The sequence below is a fragment of the Rhinolophus sinicus genome, chromosome 16 (genome assembly GCF_057876585.1).
Source record: "Rhinolophus sinicus isolate RSI-liver-muscle chromosome 16, RSI-T2T, whole genome shotgun sequence".
NCBI lineage: Eukaryota > Metazoa > Chordata > Mammalia > Chiroptera > Rhinolophidae > Rhinolophus > Rhinolophus sinicus.
The window spans coordinates 115,644,225-115,668,481 of NC_142516.1; the positions used below are offsets into that span (position 1 = coordinate 115,644,225).

At 37.6% G+C, this 24,257-nt stretch overlaps 1 protein-coding gene across 6 annotated transcripts in view; it reads left to right on the forward strand.

Annotated features, from left to right (window-relative positions):
• STOX2 (storkhead box 2) overlaps positions 1 to 24,257 on the forward strand; it is a 212,460-nt gene that overhangs the window by 143,390 nt on the left and 44,813 nt on the right. The window contains exon 1 of one of the 6 annotated variants that reach the window (XM_088793230.1): positions 9,546 to 9,666. The exons of the other annotated variants lie outside the window; for them this stretch is intronic. The gene's annotated coding sequence lies outside the window, so the exon portion shown is untranslated. Of the gene's footprint in view, positions 1 to 9,545; positions 9,667 to 24,257 lie in introns of those variants that run through there. 6 annotated transcript variants of the gene reach the window in all.

The window sequence follows — 24,257 nt, forward strand, 5'->3', positions numbered from 1 at the left end:
TTTAATCATTCAAATGACCCCTCAGTGTTTAATAAAATAGCAGGATAGTATAGTGGTTAAAATCACAGGCTTTCTAGTCAGACTGATTTGATTTCAAGTCCTGAATGCAGCCAGTATTTATTTCTTGTGACCTCAGGCAAATTTGCTATCTTTTCTTAGCCTTAATTTCCTCACTGTAAAATAACTACTGTGAGAATAGCTACGTCAGAGATTATTGTTGTTGGGAGGATTAAGTGAGATTATGTGAAAAGTGCCAAGCACAGTAGCAAGAATTTAATTCCAAATACTTAACTGTTGGTGCCAGCATTTCCTGGGATGCTGATTGTGCAGTTAGCCTGGCTGGCTTGTCTTTTACTTCTCATACAATACACATCCCGAAATACACCCTGTTGTCTCATCTCTGGTTATACACAGAACCCCCTCTCCCACTAGCTGTATGAAGTATTTATTTCTTTGTGCTTCTGTTTCCCAGTCTGTAAAATCTGAATAATACTACTAGTACCACCTCATTGGGTTGTTGTGAAGGTTAAAGAAAGGAATAGTTGCCGCTTCTTGTTTTTGTAACACACACACGTTTTTCTTTGCTTGAAATGCGTTTCCCCTTTATTCCTTCCTGAAGACTCCTCAGTGGGCACCTTCTCTGTGGCATTTTTTTTAGGGCTCTCCCAAGCAGGGTTGAATGTTTTCTCTTGTGTGTCCTAAAACCACGTCCCTACTAATATTGTAGCAGCTGGCATATTGTATTATAATTAGTTGGCTTTTTACTTGATTCTGTGCTATCCTATGTTGATAGAACAAGGCTCCATTGTAACACGCTTACATTTTGGGGTAAGTAGAGAGTGATAGCTAGCAAGTATGTGGTGCCTTATTTTCTTTCACACGAAGAAGCCAGTAAATAGAATGCTTTTAAGTTGTACATTTATTGTTGTCCTTATACTGATATGTAGCATTTCAAAATGAGCAGATTGTGTGTTTTCCAGTTTAGCTCCACGTTAGTCCGTTCAACACACAGTTTGGGGAGGCATCATTAGGCAGGCTCCTCTCAGGCTGTTTCTCTAGGAACTGTGTAGCCTCTGGACAAACTATCAACGTATTAATACTTTATTCTTAACATTGAGATAATGAGACCTCACTTACTGGGTAGCTGTTATGATTAAAGGAGAGAACCTGTGATGTACAGTGCCCGGGACTTCAGGGGTGCTCAGTGAATCTTAGATCTTCTCCTCACTCCCAGTTTATCCACTGCAGAAATAAGATGCTAATTCTCAGAGATCGTGAGGAAAAATAATGTGATATCTGGTAACTTAAGTTCCACGCAGTAGTGGTGTTTTTGTTTTGATAATGTTTTAAATGTCCTCATGGAGAAATGGAAGGTATTGGTGTCATAGTAGGGGTGCAGCAGGGTTCACAGCCACCCACCAGACCTCAAGATGAGGCACCCGGGAAGAGGGAGAAACCTAGTGACAAGGACAGAAGGAGGTCTCAGAAATGATCTCCTGTTGTAAAAACTCAGGAGCCAAATTACTAAACAAATGCTCAAATAAGCAAGCTTTAAAAGAATCACAATATTCATTCTTTAAGCATGGGAATTCAAAGCTGTCATTTTTACTTCTGTTCTCCTTTATCTTTAATTTCAAGAGACTGCCATTATAGTCCTAATATTTTGGATTTGTGATTTGCTATACTGTCGTAATTTAATATCAATATATTTCAGATTTTTGTATTTTTAAATTATATTTCTTTATTGAGTTCTTGTTGTTGTTTCAGGCTGAGGGTCTTAGTAATTTAGCCAAATTCTACTTTACACTTGGTGCTTTCATTTTATTCAGCATTTATGCTCCACCTCTGGCCATGTCACCTCTCCCCACTTTTCTCATGTGGTGTACCGCTGAGGGGTTTAGAGTCTCCCAACGATAGTTAATAAATTGAATTAAAAATCATAAAATTTTCATTTTAGGCGTGTTCTTCTCACCATTGCACTGCATTTTTATTATATTTGATTAATGTGCTAACTGCATTACGCTTATTAAATTACATTGCTATTTCATACAAAGGGTAACTAAAACCGAAATTCTTTTAGTTTTATTTCTCCAGGTAGATTAAGACTCTTAAAAATGAATTCACTCACATACTCAGCACTCATTGTGGGCCAGATGGTGCTCTAAGTGCTGGGGATTTATTTGAGGCTATCTGCTGATGAGCAAAGATCCTTCTTGGACCCACAGTTTAGTGGGAGAGAGAGAGACAAAATCAAACATGAAGGAAACTACACAGGCTGTTATGAAATATAGAAGAGGGGGAACCTGACCGAGGCAGGACTTGGGTAGGGAGTGTCAGGAAGCAGAAACTTCTCCTTCTTCACAGATTTTTTGTGTGACAGATCCCCTGAGGAGACCATGGGGACAGGATGGAGGGTAGACTGAGTGCCCCAGTAAATCACTGGCCGGGCCGTCCTCAATTGAGCAAGTGGCCTGCCCTGGCTGAGTTTGTTTGGAAGGGCAGGCAGCTGGATGGTTGTGGGTGTGACAGTGAATAAGACCTAGGACTCCAAGAAGCTCCCAGTGTCCTGGGGACCCCAGACAAGTAAAGGGCAGCCTGTGGAAGCCTAGAGAAGACTGATTTCAGGAGCTCCAAGGCCTGTGGGACAGGATGTGGGGACAGAATGGCTGCCAACAGATGTTAGCTGGTGGCATTGCATAAAGCTCCCTGCAACCCATGTGAAAGAGTTTTTAGTTTTAGAAAGAAAAGCAAAGGGGAGCAGTTGAAAGGCTTTACTTAGGGGAGTGACATGACCACACTGAGGTATTTTTAAAAGCCACTTTCCCTTCAGCGTGGAGAAAGGATCTGGCGTGACGGGTGACGGAAGAGAAGCATGGGAGGAGAAAAAGAAATCACTGCTGCCTCTTCAAAGATTATTTTCATCAGTGATTTAGAAGAAGACCAGTTTTCTATCCAATTTTTACAAAGTAGGTGATTGACTGTTTTCACTGCCCAGTACTTCTCCCATAACCCTTTTTCTTTTTTTACACATTCAAGCAGTTTTGTTTTCTAGGAGATAAACAACACTGGATTTCTAGCCTCCCTTTCTCAGAAAACCTCAGTACTGAGAGAATGTGTTTATGAGTTTTCTCAAAAGGCAAGAGAAGCAAGTGAATGTTAAATAACCCAAGTCGTGCATAGTTCAAAACAGGAAAACTGCTGCAGAACCCACTTGCTACCTTTGTTTTAAAAGGTGTTTGAACTGAGGTCTTAAGACGTAGGCTCGTTATATATACTTTAAAAGGCACAGCGCATCCCATTTCACAAATCACCCACAATTCATAGTATCTATCCATCTTCTAAATATAAGAGTAAAGAATCGATTGCGGATTTTACCTGTGTTCTAAAGACTTTATTGGAGCTTTTTCTTGGTTCTGAATTATTAGAAATCAACTATAAATCACTTCAAAAGTATATACAGATCTCATCAACACAGATTCCTTTTCACAAAAGTGATTTAGTTGGGGGACTTTCTACTAAAGTAATATTTTCACTACTTTAAAAATTTGGAAACTTAGCATTGTCAAAATAATTGGGTTATATGAAAAGGGAATTTAAAAGGCTATGAACTAGGAGGAGCAGAGTAGAAGCTTCTCCATTTTGACAGTTTTAAGATCTGCGCAGTGGCTCCCAGAACCTTTTGAATAAAAAAGAGTTCCCTGGCCAAATTTGTTTGGGAAGACTGGATTAAACAAAGTCAAAGCATTTTCTTTACTGTAGGAAGTTCAGAGCCATAAATATGCTAATATGGGTGGTAACTCTCCCAAAGGGGGTATAACTTGTACTTTCCCAGGCTGATTTGACCACAAAACTTTCTTTTTTTTTTTTTAAGAAGTGTTTTGTGGGACTAGTGTTTTCTGAATATACTTTGGAAATGCTGATCTTTCGTGCAGAGTTGCTGAGGGGAAGTGGGGGACATGAACATACCTCCTACCCCCATACGCCTTTACCCCTTCATGGCCTTGCACTGGAACTGCCCTTTACTATTGTCACCTTCCCCCGAAGTCCTGGAAGGCAGGGCCGTCTCTTGTTCATGTTGCTCCCCAGTAGCAAGCCCAGGGCCCCACTTGTACTAGAATGAATAATAGTTTGCTTGATTGAGCATTTTTTCTGTGCCACATGCTATTAATGATGTATGTGTTATTTTCATACCCATTTTACAGATGAGAAAACCAAGACACTAGAAGGTTAAAAACTTGCCCAAAGTCACAGACTAGTAAGTGCTGGGTCCATAGGAGATACTCAGTAAAAGTATGACTAATGATTGATTTCTACCCTATCCAAGTCTATGCTATGCATCATAGTTTTATTTTTATAATTTAATTTTTATTTTTACAAAGGTAATTATGCATGTAGTTTAAAAAGTCAAATAATACAATTATTATAGCAAGTACACATCTACACACACACACACACACACACACACACCTACACACCTACACACTCTCCTATCTAGTACAATAAAAAATACCAATCACCTGTCACCCTCTGCCCTCCACCATTTCTGATTCCCACTTCCCAGGGTCAATCCTTTAAGACTCTTCTAGTAGTTTCTTTAGTATTTATTCAGTTTCTAAATAATGTGCTTGTAATTCTGTATCTTGATTTATTAATTTTGGGTTTTATCTTTTGTCTTCCTGGTAGGGCAAATGAAATTTTAGCTTTCCTTATATACTTATTTCCCCTCCCCTTGTCCTCTCAACGCAGTTATATAAGAATTTAAAGATAAATCAATAATCAGCATTCATATTATGATGATTACATAACTTTTCTTTTTTAGAGCACCCAGTATTGTCCTACGAGTAAATTTACTGTCTTATATGAGGTGTGATCAGAAAATACGGTGAATGTTTAAATTAAAAAAATTATTACAGTAAAAGACACATTGCCATTAATACCCCTCAGAATAACTGCCCCCTCGCTTCAAACACACTTATCCCATTGTTCTTGCCACTTTCTGAAGCAGTTCTGGAAATCCTCTTTCGTGAGTATCTTTGCTTCATCCTCCATCATGACAACGCTCCATGTCACACATCGCTTCTGGTACGGTGATTTCTGTCAAATAAAAACATTACAGTGTGTCCTCATCCACCTTATTCACTGGATCTCGCACCACGTGACTTCTGGCTCTTCCCCCAAAGTCAAAATGACCATGAAAGGAAAGCGTTTTGAATCGATTCAGGACATCGAGGCAGCCACGACAGCGCAACTAAAGACACGAAAGAGGACTTCCAGAACTGCTTCAGAAAGTGGCAAGAATGATGGGATAAGTGTGTTCAAAACGAGGGGGAGTATTTTGAGGGGGGTTAATGGCAATGTGTCTTTTACTGTAATAAATTTTTTTTTTCTTAAACATTCGCCGTATTGTTTGATCACACCTCATACAACCATTTGTTTTGCCTGGAGTTAATGATTGTCTTTTTTTTTTTTTAAATTTCATAGATTTTTATATATCTGCCTTTACCTTTTTCCTCCAAATGCTCCATCAGATGTGCCATATACCCACCAGTATTTATTTTCTCAAAGTGCTCTAGTATTTCAAACAATCGATCCATTCCCCTAGTTTCTTGGAGAATTTCCTTTGGGAGCTCCCTATCCTCCTCCCCCAACCTGGACTAATTGCTTTCTAGGCTGGCTAACAGCTGTTATCTGGGAGTTTTCTTCTCACCACTCCTATGTTGGAACCACTGTTTTCTAGGCACCATGACTTTGTATCACTTGGTTTGCGTCCTTATTTTGCTAGGGCCACATCGCCCGGAGCTTCCTGGGAATATAAATTTTAGGCGCTGCTCTGTGCCTTGTCTCAGTTTCTTTAAATTTCCTTTTCTAGTTTTTATTTTTTATTTTTGATCTCTACAGACACTAAAATGCTGTTTGGAAGTTCTGTGGCGGATAGAACTTGTCCTCTGTTGGGCCTTCCTGCAGGGGGATAGAACTTGTCCTCTGTTGGGCCTTCCTGCACTGGAGGGGCTACAGTCGGTCTTTTCCACCAGCCAGTTTCCCTAGAAGAGTCTACCAGTCTCAAGATTTGCTGTCATCATGCTAGAAATTGAGTGAAGTATGGCACTTTTTATGTAATCCTATATTATTTAGTATTTGATTATCTCCTTCAACTGTGCGTAGACTCGCCAAATTAAAAAGCTGCCTGGTTTAACCTCTCCAGAAAGTAAGATTTCTGTTGTTTGCCGAGGCTGAGCGGTAGCTGTATTAGGTAAAGGAGTGGGACTGAGTGCCTCAATTCTCCTTACAAAGTTTATCAAACAATAGTTCTCTTTTAGCCCGTTCCATACCTCACCTTTAACAATACCTGCATTCTACAGACTTTCCAGACTTCTTTACCCTCTACAACTTTTAATTTATTTTTTATAACATAAAAATTATAAAATAAATAAAATGAATACCAGTGTACTCTTCATCTAGTTTTGCTAATTGTTAACATGTTGTCACATTTGTTCCTTCCATCCATCCATCATCCATCCATCCAGGTATCTATCTTCTGTACCATGTGAAAGTAGGTGCAAATCATGGCACTTCACCTTTAGGGGTACAATTCCCAAGAACAAGGATATTCTTTTACATGATAAAACTAGAGTTACCAAATTCAAAAAGTTGAACATTGATATAATGATAATATCTAGTGTACAGTTCATATTTAAATTTTTCCTATTATCCCAATTAATGCCCTCTATAATTATCACAATAATGCCCTGTTGTTGTTGTTTTTAACCCTTATTTGTAAATTCCAAGCTCTAACCAAGCATCACGTTACATGTCTTCAGCCTCCTTTAAGCTAGAACAGTTTTCCAGCTCCCTTTCATCTTTTATGATATTAACCTTTTTAAACATTACATACAGGCTGGTTGTTTTGCAAAATACTCCTCAATTTGAAGTTTGTTTGGTTATTTTTTTCATGATTAGATTTAGATTAAAAATTTTTTTGAGGGGGTGGGGAGACGTCAGGGAAATATTCCATAGGTTATGTTGTGTTCTTTTTAGTGCATAACGAACATTAGTAGAGACATGGTGGCTCTTCGACTCTTCGATGATGCTAAGTTGGTGATTTGATTGTGGTGGTATATCTTTTGTAATTAAAAAGTAATCTATTTGTTGACATTTTGAGATTGTATGAATAGCTTGTTTTCCAACAATCTTTTATGCTATGGTTTTATCATATATCAATAATTCTTGCTTGAATTACTTTTATTACAGTGGTAATTAGAAATGCAAATTCTATAATTTCTTCTGAAGTGTTGAATTGGTGTTCATTTGTGGGGAAAAAAGCACTATCCTTTTGTGCACACGCTACTTTTTCTGTGTTTTTATTTGTTTTTGTATCACAGTGTACTCATGGATTCTCTTTTATTCAATGTGTCATAGTGTTTTGCGTACACACTATTAGACATTCAACTTGTTCCTGATTTTGGCCATGGAAATGCCTTCAGTCTGGTTCCTGAGTCTTTTGAGATGTCCCGTCAGGTTTTGAGCCGTTTCCTGCTTTTCTGTCACAAAAAGATGTTCCTGGGTTCATTTATGCCTTTCCTGAGTCAGACCTGGAGTCAGTAATTTCTCTATGGAATCTTTTTCTTTTAAGTGGGGAGTAGCATTTGGAACCCAAGATCATAAGTGCTATATGGGCTAGAGAGTGGACAGAACTAGGAAATCAAGAGTTCCTACTGATCTCCCAGGGCTCTTCCTCCTTTCCTCAATGTGCATTTGTATGTTTCTTCTCCCACAATATATTTACTAATTTTCTCAATCTCACCATACACACAAAATTGTTTCAGAATTGCTACACCCACACCACCATCCGTGCTTTGCTTTTCCTCATGTATGTATATTTAAACTTTCTTCACTCTCTTAACTCAGCTCCCTCTCATCCATCTGTTTTTCCATCTTCCAGAATTATTTAATGGTTCATCTGCTTTCATCTTTTCTCTCATTCTCTTCTTTTCTCTTCCTCTTGCTGTCACTTCAGTGGGAGTCGAGAGGTACTGTTTACAGTCTACCATGTTTAACCGAGAGCCCCATCATAGATGCTCCATCTGCTGATGACTTGAAGAGAGAAGACAGGGAAAGAGAAACACTATTTGCCTTTAATACCCCAAATACCTCTGTCCGTCATCTCTCCTTCACTTTGCAGGCCGGCATTCCTCCCATTTCCCTGGTAGGCAACTTAGAATTCTATATGCTTGTTTGACATTTCTACTTCTAACCATCTCAGGGGGGTGGGATTTCTTTTCAGTGGCATTTGGTGGTAGACCTGCAAATTCAGAGATGTGGGCAATACTAGAGAGAATATGGCCTGCCAGTCTGATTACATATTTACACCGTGCTTGAGGACTGAAGTCAGACAGCCCTGGATGACTTCAGACAGAAAAATTAGTAGAGCTATTTGGAGTAAGCCAGGCTGCCTCTCCAAGCCTGTTTTTGGTATCTTGGTTTTCTTATTTAATTGAAATGAGTGCAGACTTTTTCCATAAACTGGAACGCTTGGATTTTCAAAACCACTTTGATGTCTCTTATCTCCGCTTATTCACAATGAGCATAGTTTCAAATTTTAATTTCTTTCTACTTTATGAGATAGGTTAAGTGGAAAGCTGAAAAAGAAAAGCACAACAAATTTTTATCTTGGCGTCCTAAGAACTCCAGTTATAGGTATAACTAGGGTTATAAGGGGAGTGTTTTAAAAGGTGTTATCCGTGATGCAGCCATCATCTCTGAAACCGTTTGGGAGGGTTAATTGATTTCTCTGTGCTTTGCTAAACAAAAGCTGGCATTTTCTTTCCATGGGTTTTCAACTGCAGACCTGCTGCTTCCGTCCTGCCCCAGCAGTGGTCCATTTTGGTGGTCAAATCTAAAACATATGGCAGTTTCGCAGATACGCTTTTTGCTGGCACCTCTTTTAGCACTTGCTATATTGGCAGTTTTTACAGGATCTTTTTTTCTCCGTGCTTTATTTATTTATTTACTCTGCTTGCGTCGTGGAATTATGGGTAAAGCTACTTTACATCAGAATCATGTTCAATAAAAATATTTAAAGAACATTTTGACCAGGAATAATGTGAATATTTCAACATAAATCATCGATGCTGATTGGCTTACATATTTCAAAACAGGAAGAACATCTTTAGCGATGCTCATGGTTTGGTTTTGCTTTGCTGCAGATTAGGTTTAGCGACAAATTCCATCTGGCTAGAGCTACATGCAGTCTCTCTATTGATTGGTTATATTGGGACTTCATGGGAGTGTCCTTCACATCGCTTTTCCCAGCATTTTTCAAAGCTCCATTGAAAAAAAGAAAGAAAAGAAAAGAGAAAAAGGACCCTGCATTGTTTCAGTTTGCATCCAACATGCAAAACATGGTCCTAAATTTTTAATTAGCTAAGTGAGTGGTGAAAAGAAAAAGTAATATAACAAGCCTCGGTGAGCAGCTGGGATGTGTTGCCATGACGACAAGTTCAGCAGGCTGCCAGCGAGCATGTCAATGGGTAATACTGGGAGAGGGCTTTGAAACAGTGACTGCTAGCCACAATGTGATTGGTCACGCCTCTGTTGTCTTTGTGTGAACCGGAGGATGCTGGGTAAGACCTAGAGTGAATGCTCAGCTTGTCTCAAGGCTGCAATGAGGTAATGCTTCTGAATCTTTGGGGATTATGAGCTCCTGCCTCCAAAAGACTGCAGTCTAGAGTGTTTTCATTCCTATTTGCTTTAATTACTGACTATAACATGTTAAGAAGTTTTACAGCTGCTTTTATTCATTCTTCTATATGTGCATGTGTATATTAGAGATAACTTAACACGTGTGTATGTTGCATATAGAATCTCAGGCGTATTCTAAAAAAAGAGATAACCCTCCATATTAGTCATTCTGCTTAGAGTCAACATTTCTTTTGATTTCTGGCATCAGTGACAATAGCTATTGATGGATAAATGATATATTAAAGTGCATTTATGTTGGGTAAGCAAATTTATTCATTTCTAGAGAATATTTTGGCATTGATTACTTTTTAAAGTCTTTTATTTATGGTAAATCTTTTAATAGATATACAGGGGGTTGTAAAGAGTGTCGGATTTGCTTGGTCAGGAGGTTTAGTTCATTTTAGATTCCTTGAAGTTGGCCGGTTTATATCCTAATATTGATCTTATATAGTTTTTCATTAATTGAACATAATGTCTGACTGCTCCAAAATTATTTGCTGAATAATGATTTGACAGTTGAAACTTAAAGCTGTAAAGGGAAGCTGTATTTACAGATGCAAAGATCTAGAAATGTTGATGGTAGGTTTGTGAAACAAATACATCAAGATGCTGATGTGACAGAGACACCTGAGCTCAACCCGAAGCCCTAACTCTGGTCCTCTATGATACAGGGACTTGGTTTCTCTCTTTTGGGTGGTTGGAGAATGTTTCATCACATTCATAAACAGTAACCTCGTGCCCTGGAAAGGTTAAGACACATCTCCAAATGCTGTGTGGGTCACTAGGGGGGAAGCTGAGTAGATGACCTGGTTCATGCTGTCACAAATGGAAAGCTTGTGAGCTACCTTTTGGACAGAGCTCGTCGAGCTGTCATATTGCCACCCTGTTGTATTTACCTCGCAAAGAGTTCATAAAAATTTATAAGCCTTTAAATGGATAAACAAAGAATCAAAGCACCTCGAACAATAACGAATGCTTTCTGCTGCTGCTGCGGCGGCTGCAGTCCAGTGAACTCTGTCAGTTACCTGGCTTTATTTAAGGTCAGGCCACAGGCATGTGGTTGAAACAGGATGATTGACCAGCTCAGCCATCACAGTTCACAAAATACAAGGTCACAGAGCAGGAGTCAGTACCTGGTCTTGCTGCAAACCACACTTCGTTATTCTTTTAAAGAATTAAAAACCAGCTTTAATTTTTCTCATCTATATGATTACTGTTTATAAGTCTTTGTAAAGAAAGACCTTACCAAGGATAAAGAAATGTGAACGTATGTCTAGGTTTTAAATAATCTGTTCAGAATACTTGTGGCACAAATAGGACATTAGGTTGTGACTTTTCACCACCATGTTGATTCTGTCTAGTGACATAAATGCCAGAGCCAACGGGCCTGCGCTTCCTCCATGAATGGGGAAGCCCTGGAAGTAGGCTGGAGTTCTTTGTCTAAAACAAAGCAGGGTGCAGTGACCCTGTGAAGAATGCAAAGAAAAATCCACCTGTTGACAAAACAGATACATTTTCTTTATGAAAAAATTGGATGTTCTGTTACCTTCATTTCTCTGGGGAGAAATTAATTGTGTAGTTTCAAATCTCAGGCATGCCTTGATAATTTAAATAGTGTTCAGGTTCATTAATCATTCAGTTTTCATAAGATTGGATACTCTGTAATACAATCCACTTGTTAACTGGCAGGATTTGTTACATTTGTTATCTTGCAGGCTATAAAAGATCCTTACTTTAAATTTTAGAAATCATATTTATTAATTTCTGTAGGAAGGCATCTTTATTTTGTATAACTATGTGCTGACTTGTTTCCTTTAATCAAGTAGCACAGTTCTAATCTCTTTTATTTAGGTGATTTGATATGTCCTTGTGGATCAGATTATGATCTTGCAAAATCTTCATTATTAAGTCATTTCAGAGCATTTAACATATGCCAAATTAACATTTGAAAGATTAAGTAAAATCGAAAGTAAAGAAACTTTATGTTTAAATTACTGTTTCACAAGCTTTTCACTAGTTCAGAAGCCCTCTTGAAGAGGAGAAATTGCAAGTTCCAACTAGCATGAGTCATTATATCTTGTGACAAGTTCCACAATAAATGACTTCTGATTGATGCGACGCCTGGTGCTCAGAGATTAATGACAGATACAGTATTGCAGTCCTTTACTTTCATCTCTAATATTATCAAATGAAGTTAGTAGCTTAGCAAAAGGCTTTGCTCAAAAATAACGTGCACTTGATAATACTAATGGTTTGTAAAGTTTTCAAAATATGATCCTTTGGAGAAGTCTAAAGGAAAAAACAGGCTTTTAGATAATTTGACGGATTCACAAAATTAAAAAAAAATACTTTCTTTAGAAATTCAGCCTTTACAAATAAATCACAAGCCCACCGCACTTATAAAATGGGGTTTATTGAGCAGTAAAGGCAAAAGTTTTTGCAGGAAAAGCAAAACTTTAAAAGGGGGAGAATAAAATTAGGGGCTCTGAAAGGTAGACTATCCAAAGTATTAAGGCATTCGAATAAGACAAAAACCTAATTGTTCTATGTTCGTTCAGTGTAACTTTTGGTCACTTACCCTCTCCAAGTTGATCCTTTTCCCATATTCACCAGTCACAAAAGTCACTGCCTCTCAGGGGTAGGAGTAAGGGGACCCTTGTACACACCTGGGTCTTTATTCAAGGGAAGTTCCTTCACATGGAAACATGACGAACAGGGAGGAATTGTTACCCCAGTTGAGAAAAACATGGTCTCTGTTCTCATGGACTTCATTATGACATCAAAGAGTTGCACTTGTATAACAATTAACTTCATTAATAAAATGCCATTAAAATAATTTTTGTAAGTGGCACAACTTTTTGTAATAGGGAACTCAATGTTACATGTTGATTTCATCCATTTAAAAATGTTATTTCTAATATGATTTTTTTAAACTTACAAAGTTACCGTATGCTAATTCAAAATTTAATAATTGAAATAGGGACTAGTGTGAAATGTACTTCTCTGCCATTTATGAAGAATGGGTTTTATAGTTGAGTTAATGGCACAAGAAAATATGCAAGGCAGAGTTTCTGCTTTAGAGAATAAACTTTGTAAATCTCTTCAGTTATTCAGATGAGTTACTAATTAATATTCAAATGTTATGTTTAGAAAGGACTATTTTTCAGATCTTTATGATGTAGAATCTCCCTTACTATGGTGTAGTTTACACATTTGCGTGGTTTTACTATATCAAATCCTTTTGTAATTGGAGCTATTGTTGCTTAGATTGAATATATGGTGAGGTTGTATGTAACAGAATGATGGAATAGAAAATGCTGCCGTTATCAATTCTTATATCTCTATCTTGGCATCCCTGAGTTGATAGTTTACTTGTAGGATTATATTGTGTCTTTGTTTTATTTTTGTCCTCATAGTACCTAGCCCAGTGCTAAGTATAAAATAGGTACTGATACATGTATCTTATCTAGTTGTTAAAAAAAAAAAAAAATTGGTGGGTTTTTTTGTGGAAAAGTTACTCCTGACCTCAGACACATGAAATGGAAGGGTTCTGTGAAATATTAGATATGTTGCCAGTTGAATTTTCTTATCGTCAAATAGCATTTCTCATTTTTACCCAGTTCCTCTTTCAGTTAGCATACAAGTCTTATAGACTTGAAATTTGAAATTTAAACAAAAAAGGAAACATTGTGGTTGAATTTGAATTAAAGCAATTATACCGTGTACTTGTATATGGATCTTTTAGCCACTCACTGCTTCTGTAAACGTCCACATTTTCTTGGTGAGAGAGAGGATATGGGATGGCGACAACTGTGTAGGTTTGGGATACTAGACAGAACCACATTTGAATCCTGGGTGTACCACTTACTTACTGGGAGACATAGAACAAATTACTTAGTCTTAGCTCTTTAAATGAGGATTATCCCTACAGCAGAGACTTGTATAATATTAAGGTAACCTACATAAGATACCTGACATATAGTACCTGACAGGTAGTAGGTGCTTAATAAATGTTGGTACTCTTTATCTCTATTTGCATTTAATTGCTATAATGACCTAATTCTTTTAGCCTTAATGGGCTATCTTTCCTGCTGGGAGAGGAGGAAAATGATTGGTTCTTCAAGTTTGGTAAGTTATTCTGGAGTGATATCTTTCTGATATGAGAAATTTCATCACTTGTATGTATGTAATAGTCTTGGTTTCATTTTCTTGAAAATAAGGATGTAATGATATTAACATACTCAGAGCATTTGATATGGATTACATCCCTATTTTCAAGTGGATGAAACCAAGGATATTACATGAATATGGGAGCCTCAGACAAGAAGCATGCTCTGGCAGCCATGCTTAGGGTGGGTGGAAGAAACCCGCAGGAGATTTCTCTAGTGGTCCAGGTGAAAACCAGAGAGGCAGAGATCTGGCCAACAGCAAAGCAGAAGAAAGGGAACAGATTTAGAGACTTACAGACAGTGAGTAGACTGGCTTTATTGATTCTTTAGATTATGGGGCAGGGGGATGATCAGTGAAGAAAAGACAGGAATCTGACATTCACCAGTCTCACGTCTGCATCGATGAAGGTGTGTAATCCAAGCTCAGAGATACAAGAGGTAGCAGGATTTATGGGAAAGCTAACAAATTCAGTTTGGGAAATGTTGAGTTTGAGGCTCTGGGGACATTAAATGGAGATGTCTATAAGGAGAGAGGAGAGAGCGGTGGCTCTGGAAGTCAGGGGGGAGATTTAGGACCAGAGAGAGTGGTTTGGCCTCCCTCAGGTATATATAGCTAAGGGTTACAACTGGGATAGTGGATGGCAGGTGCCTCCGCTGGGGCTGCAGGTGGAGAAAAGACGGGAGCTAAGGTTGGAGCCCTTGCCAGCAGCACTCCTTTCTAGAAGCAAGCAGAGGAAACTCAGACCCGAGATGTGAATTTAGAATCTAGATTTTCTTTTAATGATTTACACATGACTGGTTTCCCCAAAGAAATTTATAAGTTTACTGTTTGGAACTGAAAAGCCAAAGCTGGAAAGAAGCACAGTCCTCTAATTCAGCTTTTCTGCATTTGATTGACAGGCTGATGGGTCTCCGGAGCCTGTGGGAGACCTTGCTGTTTTATCACATCGCTCTCTCTCAGTAACCAAAAGGCCCTTTCTGCAAAAGCTGGGCTCAGTGGTGGCTACACACTCAGGCCAAACCACACAGTACATTCTAACTTTCATGAAATAAAAGTACTATAGATGGCTCTAGAAAATAGAAGAGGATACTAAGCACTAAAACAGAAAGACAGAATTAAAAATAATTTTTATCCATCTTCAGTGTGAGTGCATACATAAGTTTACAATTAGAGGGAATGACTTAGGAGTCGTGTGAAAATTGTGACTTAGTGCTTTTAAGAGCTATTACTTCAAGCGAATTGTTCTCTACTATGTTAAATTTTGCTTCAAAACTTTTTTCCATTAATATAACTATATCAATATCGTAATTATTATGATTCGCTGTCGTTAAAGCCATTTATTAACTGTGACCTTGGGCAAGTTACCTAACTCTCCTGGATTTTATCCATAAAACAGAGACAATAGTATCTATTTCAAAAAGTTCATGACAAATAAGTGAAATGGCATGTGTAAAGCCCTTTTAATAATGCTTGGCACAGTTAAGCACTCCAGAAAGTGTAGATATTGTTATTAGTAGGGAGAGGAAATGGATAAATATTCTGAGGTACTGAGTAGGCACCAGGAGTGAGGTGTGTACACAGTGAAAACGCTTACGGGGGCATTCTCAGAAAAGTAAATGGCTCAAGAGAAAGAAGAGGAACACGATACTATTTGGTGTCCTTAAAGATAAGTGAAGGACGGATGGGAAAGACGCAGCAACATTCACTGGCCACCCAAGGGTGTTGTTCACACCTCCCACTTGGATGTTTGCGAGCCAGGGTATACCTAACTTAGACAATTTGTTTATTGCCCTGTGCTCTTATTGTTTTATTTGTTTTGTTTTCATTTACTGAAATCAGACATAGTTGGATTGTAAGATATGGTGAAAATGGTGATACTAAGAAGGAAAGTAGTTAGAACCCTGTTTTGGATTTAAAAGATCATCAACTTTGAATCATGTAATAGCTAGTGCTAAAATAGTACAGGACATTAAAACTTTTAAACCAGTGACTTAGTAATGTTAATCTTAGAAATTGAAATCCAAAAGTCCAGTTTTTATGTAAGCAGGAAGATACAAAAGAAAACAAAGGTTAAGGAAAAGTAATGAGGCGATTCAGTTAAAAAATAAGTTGCTTGGTACATACTGATTAAATAGCTGAAAGCAATGCCTTTCATTAATCAAGAAGATATCAGGGTCAGTAGCACTTAGCTTTCGAAACCCTGGACATCGCAAATGGGGTAGGGAATGGTTACAGGATGTACAGGTTAGGACTGTAATACCTCTGCCCTTCCTCCTACTCGTCTGAAATCAAATCCAAGGCTTCTCAGCTGGTGGGACTTCACACCCCAAAACATTTCATTAAAATTCGTGGGGCCCAACATAAGATCACCAGCTATTAGTTCTGGCAAGTAAGGACTTAAAAAAATATCGTCTATTATCATCATAAAAGAGAGGACTGTTAACATTAAAAGAAAGGACATTCTCTCTCTCTCTCTCTCTCTCTCTCTCTCTCTCTCTCACACACACACACACACACACACACACACAAACTATAGGGAAGAAGAGCTTAGTAAAAGATAGTTTTTAATCAAGTAAAAGTATCTTTATGAAAAATTTTCTATGTCGTCCTGATTTTTCTTTCTTTTTGTTATGGACCTGTTGAAATAATTGTCCACACAAATACAGATATAACCAGAATTTGGGTAGTAAGTACTGGTCCAGCTGTCATTTCCCGCTCCTGGGTGACCAGCCCAGGACAGATCGGGAGACAGAAATCCTGCCACCTCTGCTGCTACTAACCCAGTGCTGGAAAGACTAACACTTTTCTGGACCACTTGGTGCCCCCAGGCCGATTTATCAAAAGGATCTTTGTTGCCAGGGCATTTTTTTTTCTTTCTTTCTTGAGACTAGGTTGGGTTAGGGAGGGGATCAAAGTACAAGGGATAAAGGGTGAATAGTACAACACATGACGGTGAAATTTTAAATACTGACAATGGTTAAGTACATATGACTTTAAGCAATGGAGGCAAGAATGTTAGATACTGGCATGAAGTAATATAATAGTACGTAGTATCACAGTGAGTATAATATCTTTCTTCATCCGTCGTTTGGTCTTAAAGTACGCATTTTATGGGGTGTGGAACTTTAAAGAGGACAGTTTTGCTAATCCTATGAGAATTGACTTAATTATTTCAAAATATGAAGATGGCAGACATACGGATTATTTTTACACAGAAAAATTTACTAATCTGAGCACATCGTTAAGAGTACAGTTTCCTTCATCAATGTATACATTACCCAAAAAAAGACATGAGCGAAACAAATAAAAAGGATGGTAAAATTTAAAAGCTTGGCATGGCAGTGATTTGTCAGCAAGAAAAAGGATAAAAGTTAAAATGTAGAAGAGTTTGCAGTTTTTAGATGTTAAATTTATGTATCTGGTGTTGCGGAAACTATTGATCTAGGACTGCAGATCTAAACAAACCAGCATATAAAGGAGCTGATCACTCCCCTCTCAACACAGACTGTGCCATGTTGTTCTTTGGCCAGACAAGGTTTATACCACCTTGTCAGCTCTCTTGTTCTCTAACCGTGTGTGTGTGTGTGTGTGTGTGTGTGTGTGTGTGTGTGTGTTTGTGTGTGTGTGGTTTCAGTGGAATTTTCTGTCCTCAGTTTGCGGTAGAAATCAGATTTGACTCACTTTATAATTTCACACTGTTTCAGAAGACAGTGGTGTTCATTGTATTTCAGACATCTCCTGTGGCCTTTGCCCTCTAATTACCTATCAGAGATGTCCACACGATAATTCAGTTTAAATGGTTCCCCAGCCACAGAGTGGCCAGTGAAAGCTGTGCTTTCTCAGTTAATTCTGTGGGGAGCTCCTCAGGGCACCCCATGCTGCAGAGCAGTCAAGTACAGCTTGTTAGTCTCTGAAGGGAAACCCCTGGGGTCCCATTCCCTGACCCAAGGCACATCACTGTCTCCTAACAGACCCTTGCCTACGTGTACCCCTTAAGTGTCATGGGAGAGTCATGCAGGGGGAAAGGTGGTCACCACGGATGCTCAAGGGAGATGTTTGGGTGACTCCTACTAATAGTAGGGGGATCCACATGAGATGATTTGAGCTGAGTGGCTTTCTTCTCTGCCTTCACTCTCTCCCCCACCAAAGTGCTACTGCCATTAGCCAGAATTAAAATCCTCATTTGGGCTGAGTAGGAAAGTTTATCCATTTTACATAAACCTTTGCTAACAAACCTGCTCATGCCACAGATGTCACTTTTAGATTTTACTCCGTAATAAAGTAGCATTATAAATATACCTTGCCCACCCATCATGCTATCCACTGAAGATTTCTGCTCAACCGGCGTTTGCTGTCCTGTGACTAAACTGCCCTAGCTACGCCGTACTGAATGATCTATGCGATATAAACATTGTCTTCAGAGAGCTCTTTTTGATGTAACCATTGGATAATACCCCCCAGTGAGAAGGCCATTAGAATTTTGGGGTCAAGTTGTTTATGATTGGGAGCATAATTCTTGAGCTGTAATGTTGAAGAGTTTTGCTTTTGGTAGATTTTTTGAGATGATAGAGTATAGAAGCTAGTCATGCTCATATACTGAACAAATTTGAGTGACACACCTCTGAGGACCACAGATCCCAACAGTTTGAAGTAAAAGTAGGAGGACCAAACATATGTACTTGAGCAAAAGTCTCAGGCCGCTCTTGTTTCTGCTTTCAGTTGTAATGGCCTCAGCCAAGCCTATGGAGGGAGTCTTTGACGCACCCATTGCTCCTCTATGTGTAGTGTAGATACAAGAGAGAGGGTCAAAAAAAGGAAGCAATGAGCACAATAATTACACTTGAGGCTAATCAACTTTGTGGGTGCTGTGAGGGCCTCATTTCTCCTGGTCCATTTAATACTCATGGCAAAGCTCATGAATCCGTGTGCCAGAGGATACACTTGGGAAATGAGAGAGTAGCATTCACGTCAGTCACTTTAGCGTCTCATTAGTAACTATAAGAAAATACTGGGCCAAAGAGGCCAGGACCAAAAAAAGAAAAAAAAGGGAAGGGGTGTAAATTCTTGTCAATCAAGTCTATCTACCATTATCACAGAGGTAGGTAAGGAGGAGGTGTTTGGTATGTGGGAAATGGATGAACTGAAATGAAACCTTTTTGAGACGGAAAAAAAAAAAAAAATCCTCAAGTACACCCTAAAATATAAGTAAATCTTTATAAAAGGAAAACAAAAACCAAAGGTAAAACATGTTTACTTCTATTATGAACAGTGCTTATTTATTATTTATTTATTATTATGGTTATTTAAACAGTAAAATAATAATTGCAATAAAAAGAAATTTCCACTCTGAGCAAGATAGAATAAGCACACTCTGCCCTGTCTCTCCCACTGAACGTAGCTGGGACCCTGGACAGAAGGCAGGGAGTAGCCATCTGAGAGCTCTGAAAAGTAGATGGTAACAGGCAGGTTGGGGAAGGAGACCAGAATTCCACGTACTAGCAGACTAGTTGTGTGTTTCCATTCTTTCCCCTCTCTGGTATCACCTCGCATAGACTCAAAGGTAGCCCCAAACCCAGTAGGGCACACTGGTGTGGACAGAAAGATCTTTGAGAGAATTCTTCACTCTAACCTGGAGAGCTGGAAAGAGACTCCTACATTCACAGTGAGTGGGGGAAGTTACTGTTCTGTTCCTTTGTTTTTTATTATCTCCTGTCCAACCTATACTCAGCCCTGTGGAGGCACAGTAGCCATAGGGTTTGGGCAGTCATCGAAAACTGTGAAGGTAGGGGAATCGCTCTCTCTGATGAGAGGAGCTGTGATTCCAAGAGTATTGGGTGAATTCCCATTACCTTTTTTCTTTCTCTCTGTCCTCCTACCACTTGGCACCAGACCGAGACATAGTTGTTGGAAGTATATGGCTGAGCAAGAAAAGTAAAGTCCCAGCCTTCTGGCAGAAGGACCATAAAAGGGGACTCCAGGGAACTATAAAGTGTTGAGATCACAGAGGGTAGGGAGCTCAAGATAACTATGACATAAAATATTATATGAACTCCTGGGCTCACTTCTGAGTTATGCATGTGTGGATCTGACCCTAAGCAGCAATCCAAACACTTGGAGATCTGAGATACACACTAGATTACCGCAGAGGTCTCAGACTGACCACTGAATAGTACACACCGGGGACAGATCCAGATAGCATTGCAAAGGCTTGGAGCACACTGACACTCAAATCACACCAAACGGAAGGTAGTTTGCAGTTTGCAGCCTGAATGTAACTGAGTTGACCACCTCCTTAAAAGAAAAAAAAAATAAGAAAAAAAAAATAAAAAAAATAAAAAATATATATTCCTTAGGATTTAAAGACTCAGAGTCTTATAGCATAATAATTAACATTACTCAAAATTATTCAGCATATGAAGAACCAGGATAATCTCAATTTGTATGGGAAAGAACAATCAACAGTTGTCAATGATGAGGTGTCACATGTTAGAATTATTAGTCAAAAACTTTAAATCAGCTAATATAATTATGGCCCAAGCCGTGTGGTTAAACGCTCTTGAAAAGAATGGAAAGGTAGAGTGGAAAAGGAATAGAGGATATAATGAAGAACCAAGTGGGCATTTTAGAACTGAAATATATGATAACCAAAATTGAAAATGTATGGATGGGCTCAATAACAGAATGGAAAGAATAGATGAGTCAGTAGACTTGAAGATAGATCAATAGAAATCATCCAATCTCAACAATAGAGAACAAAAGATTGGGAAAAAAAAGCAGATTCATGGTGTATGGGACAATACCAAAAATGTCTAGCGTTTGTGTCATCTGCCATCTCTAGTGTGATTTGAAAACATATTTGAAGAAATAAATGGCTGAAACTCCCTAAATTTTATAAAAGGCATAAACTTTCAGATTCTAGAAGCCCAACAAATCCTAAACAGGATAACAGAGAAATCAATACATAGACACATAAACTGCTGAAAACTAAAGGGAGTAAAATCTTGAAGGCAGCTAGAGAAAAATGATATAACATAATAAAATAACAAGTTGAATGACTACAGGTTTTTCGTTAGAAACCACAAAAACCAGTATGAAGTGGGGGAAAAAATGTAAATTATCCAGTGTACATATCTTTCAGATAAGAAAGTGAAGTAATGACATTTTAAGATAAAATAAATTTTAAAAACTTCACTGCTGAAAGACCTCCTCTTTAAAAGAAAAGCTGATGGGACAGAAAACGATAACCAGAGGAAAATTTGGAACATCAGGAATGAAAGAATGGTAAATATCTGGTTAAATATAATTAACCATTCTTCTCTTAAGTTCTTTAAAATATATATAATAATAGAAAACAAATATTACATTGCTGGAGTTTTCAGTTTATATAGATATAATACATATGACAACTATAATATAAAGAGAAGAGGGCAAGGGGACCCATATCGCGGTAAGGTTTAATCACTTTAAGTAGTAAAATATTAATTCTAAATAGACTGTGAAAAGTTAAGTATATATACGGAAATGCTTAAAGCAACAACTGAAAACACTATACAGAGAAATATGCTAAAAACTCAGCAGATAAATTAAAATAGAATGCTAAAGATATTCAAATAATCCAAGTGAAAGTACGAAAGGAAAACAGAGGAACAGAATGAGGGTAAAAATGTAAAACAAGTAATAAAATGGTAGATCTAAGTCCCAACCTGTAAGTAACCACATTAATTATAAATTGTGTAAACATACCAAATAAATAACAGATTGTTAGAATAGATTTTTTTAAATGAACAAAGGATATGTTGTCTACAAGTAACACATCTTAAATATAGTGATATGAGAAGGTTAAAAGCAAAAGGTAAAAAGATATACTATGCCAACACTAATCAAAAGAAAGCTGGAGTGGCTATATCAATGTCAGAAAAAGTAGATTCACAGCAAGGAAAATTACCAAGGATAATCAGGAACATTACATAAAAATAAATGGATAAGTTCACCAAGGTGACATTAAAAAGTGTATGTTCCTCTTCCACCTTACACAAAAATGAACTCAAACTGGAATTAAAGACTTAAGCGTAAGATCCCCAAACTACAAAACTTTTAGAAGAAACCATAGGCAAAAAGCTTCATGACATTTGTCTTGGCAATGATTTCAGTGATTTTCATTGCATATGACACCAAAAGCACAAGTAACAAAAGCAAAATTAGACAAGTAGGACTACACCAACTAAAAAGCTTCTATACAACAAAGGAAACAATCAACGGATTAAAAAGTCAACCGGTGGAATAGGAGAGAACATATATAAACCATATATCTGATAAGGGGTTAATTTCCAAAATACATAGGGAATTCCTATAGCTCAATAGCAAAAATCCAAAAACAAAAACAAACCCCTCAAAACTAGTAACTTGATTAAAAATTTGGCTGACATGAATAGACATTTCTCCAAAGAAGATATAGAAATGGCCAACAGGTATATGAAAAGATGCCAAACATCAAATCATCAGGGAAATGCAAATCAAAACCACAGTGAGATATCACCTGTTAGGATAGCTATTATAAAAAATTTAAACAGATAAGAAGTATTGGCAAGAATGTAGAGAAATTGGAACCCTTGTACATTGTTGGCGGGAATGCAAAGTGGTGTAGCGACTATGCAAAACCATATGAATTTTCCTCAAAAATTAAAAATAGTACTACTATATGATCCAGAAATCCCACTTTTGGGTATTTATCCAAAATAATTAAAAGCAGGATCTTGAAGAGCTATTAGCACTCCCATGTTCCTTGCAGTGCTGTCCACAATAAGCAAGATGTGGAAATAACCTAAGTGTCCATGGCCAGATAAATGGATAGAGAAAATGTGGTATATACATACAATGCAATATGTTCAGCCTTAAAAAAGAAAGAAATCCTACAATATACAATAACATGGATGAACCTTGAGGATATTATGCTAAGTGAAATAAGCCAGACACAGAAGGAGGATCCACTTGTATGAGATATCTAAAAGGTCAAACTCATAGAGGCAAAGAATAGAATGGTGGTTGGCAGGGACTGGGGAAGTGGGTAATGGGGAGTTGCTAATCAACATGCATAAAATTTCAGTTATACAACATGAATAAACTAGAGATCGGATATACAACATTGTGCCTGTAGATAAGAATACTGTATTGTACACTTAAAAATCTGTTAAGAGGATAGACCTTACCAAAGTGTTCGTACAAAGTAAATTTTTAAAGAGTATATTAAAAGTGTATGTACCTAACAACGAAACTTCAAAATATATAAGGCAAAATAGAACTGAAAGGAGAAATGGGTAATTATAGTTGGAAACTTCAATACGGCTCTCTCAGTTGATAGAACAAGTAGCTAGAAAAACATAAGGGTATAGGAAACTGAATGATACTATTAGGTCGAACTGACATTTATAAAATATTCCTCCTCAAAATAACAGATATACATTCTTTTCAAATCCTCAGAGAACATTCACAAAGATAGTTGATAACATAAAACAAACCTAAAAACAGTTAAAAGAATTGAAATAATCCAAAGTATGTTAGTTTATCATAAAGGAATTTAACTAGAAATCAACAACAGAAAGATAACCGATAAGCCTCCAAATACTAGGACCTTAAACAATGTGTTTCTAAGTAATCCATGGATCAAAGAGGAAGTCTCGGAAAGTAGAAAGTATTTTGAGATGAACAAAAATGAAAACACGACATATCATGATTCATCTGAAGCAGACAAAGCAGGGTTTAGCGGGAAATATATAGATTAAATGCTTATGTTAGAAAAGAAAAAAAGATCTGTAATGAGCAGTCTAAGCTTTCACCTAAAGGACCTAGACAAAGAAGACCAAATTAAACCAAAAGCAAGTAGAAGGAAAAATAATAAAGAGTAGATATCAATGAATTTGAAAGCAAAATTAATGGCGAAAACCAATGAAGTGAAAACTGGTTCTTTAAAAATACCAATAAAATTGATAAACCTCTAGCCAAATTGACAAGGAAATAAGATACAAATTGTCAATACTAGGAGTGAAAGAGGGCGTGTCACTACGGACTCTACAGACATTAAAAGTATAATAAAGTAAATACCACTCTATGTGCACACATTCAACAATTTAGATGAAATGGACCAAATCCTAGAAAGAAGATATCAAAACACACTCAAGAAGAAATAGATTAAACGTACAAAAGTCCATTGCATTCCTATATACTAACAATGAAATCTCAGAAAAAGAAATACAAAAAACAATTCCTTTTGCAATTGTAGACAAAAGAATAAAATACCTAGGAATAAACTTAACCAAGGATGTGAAGGACCTATATGCTGAAAACTACAAGAC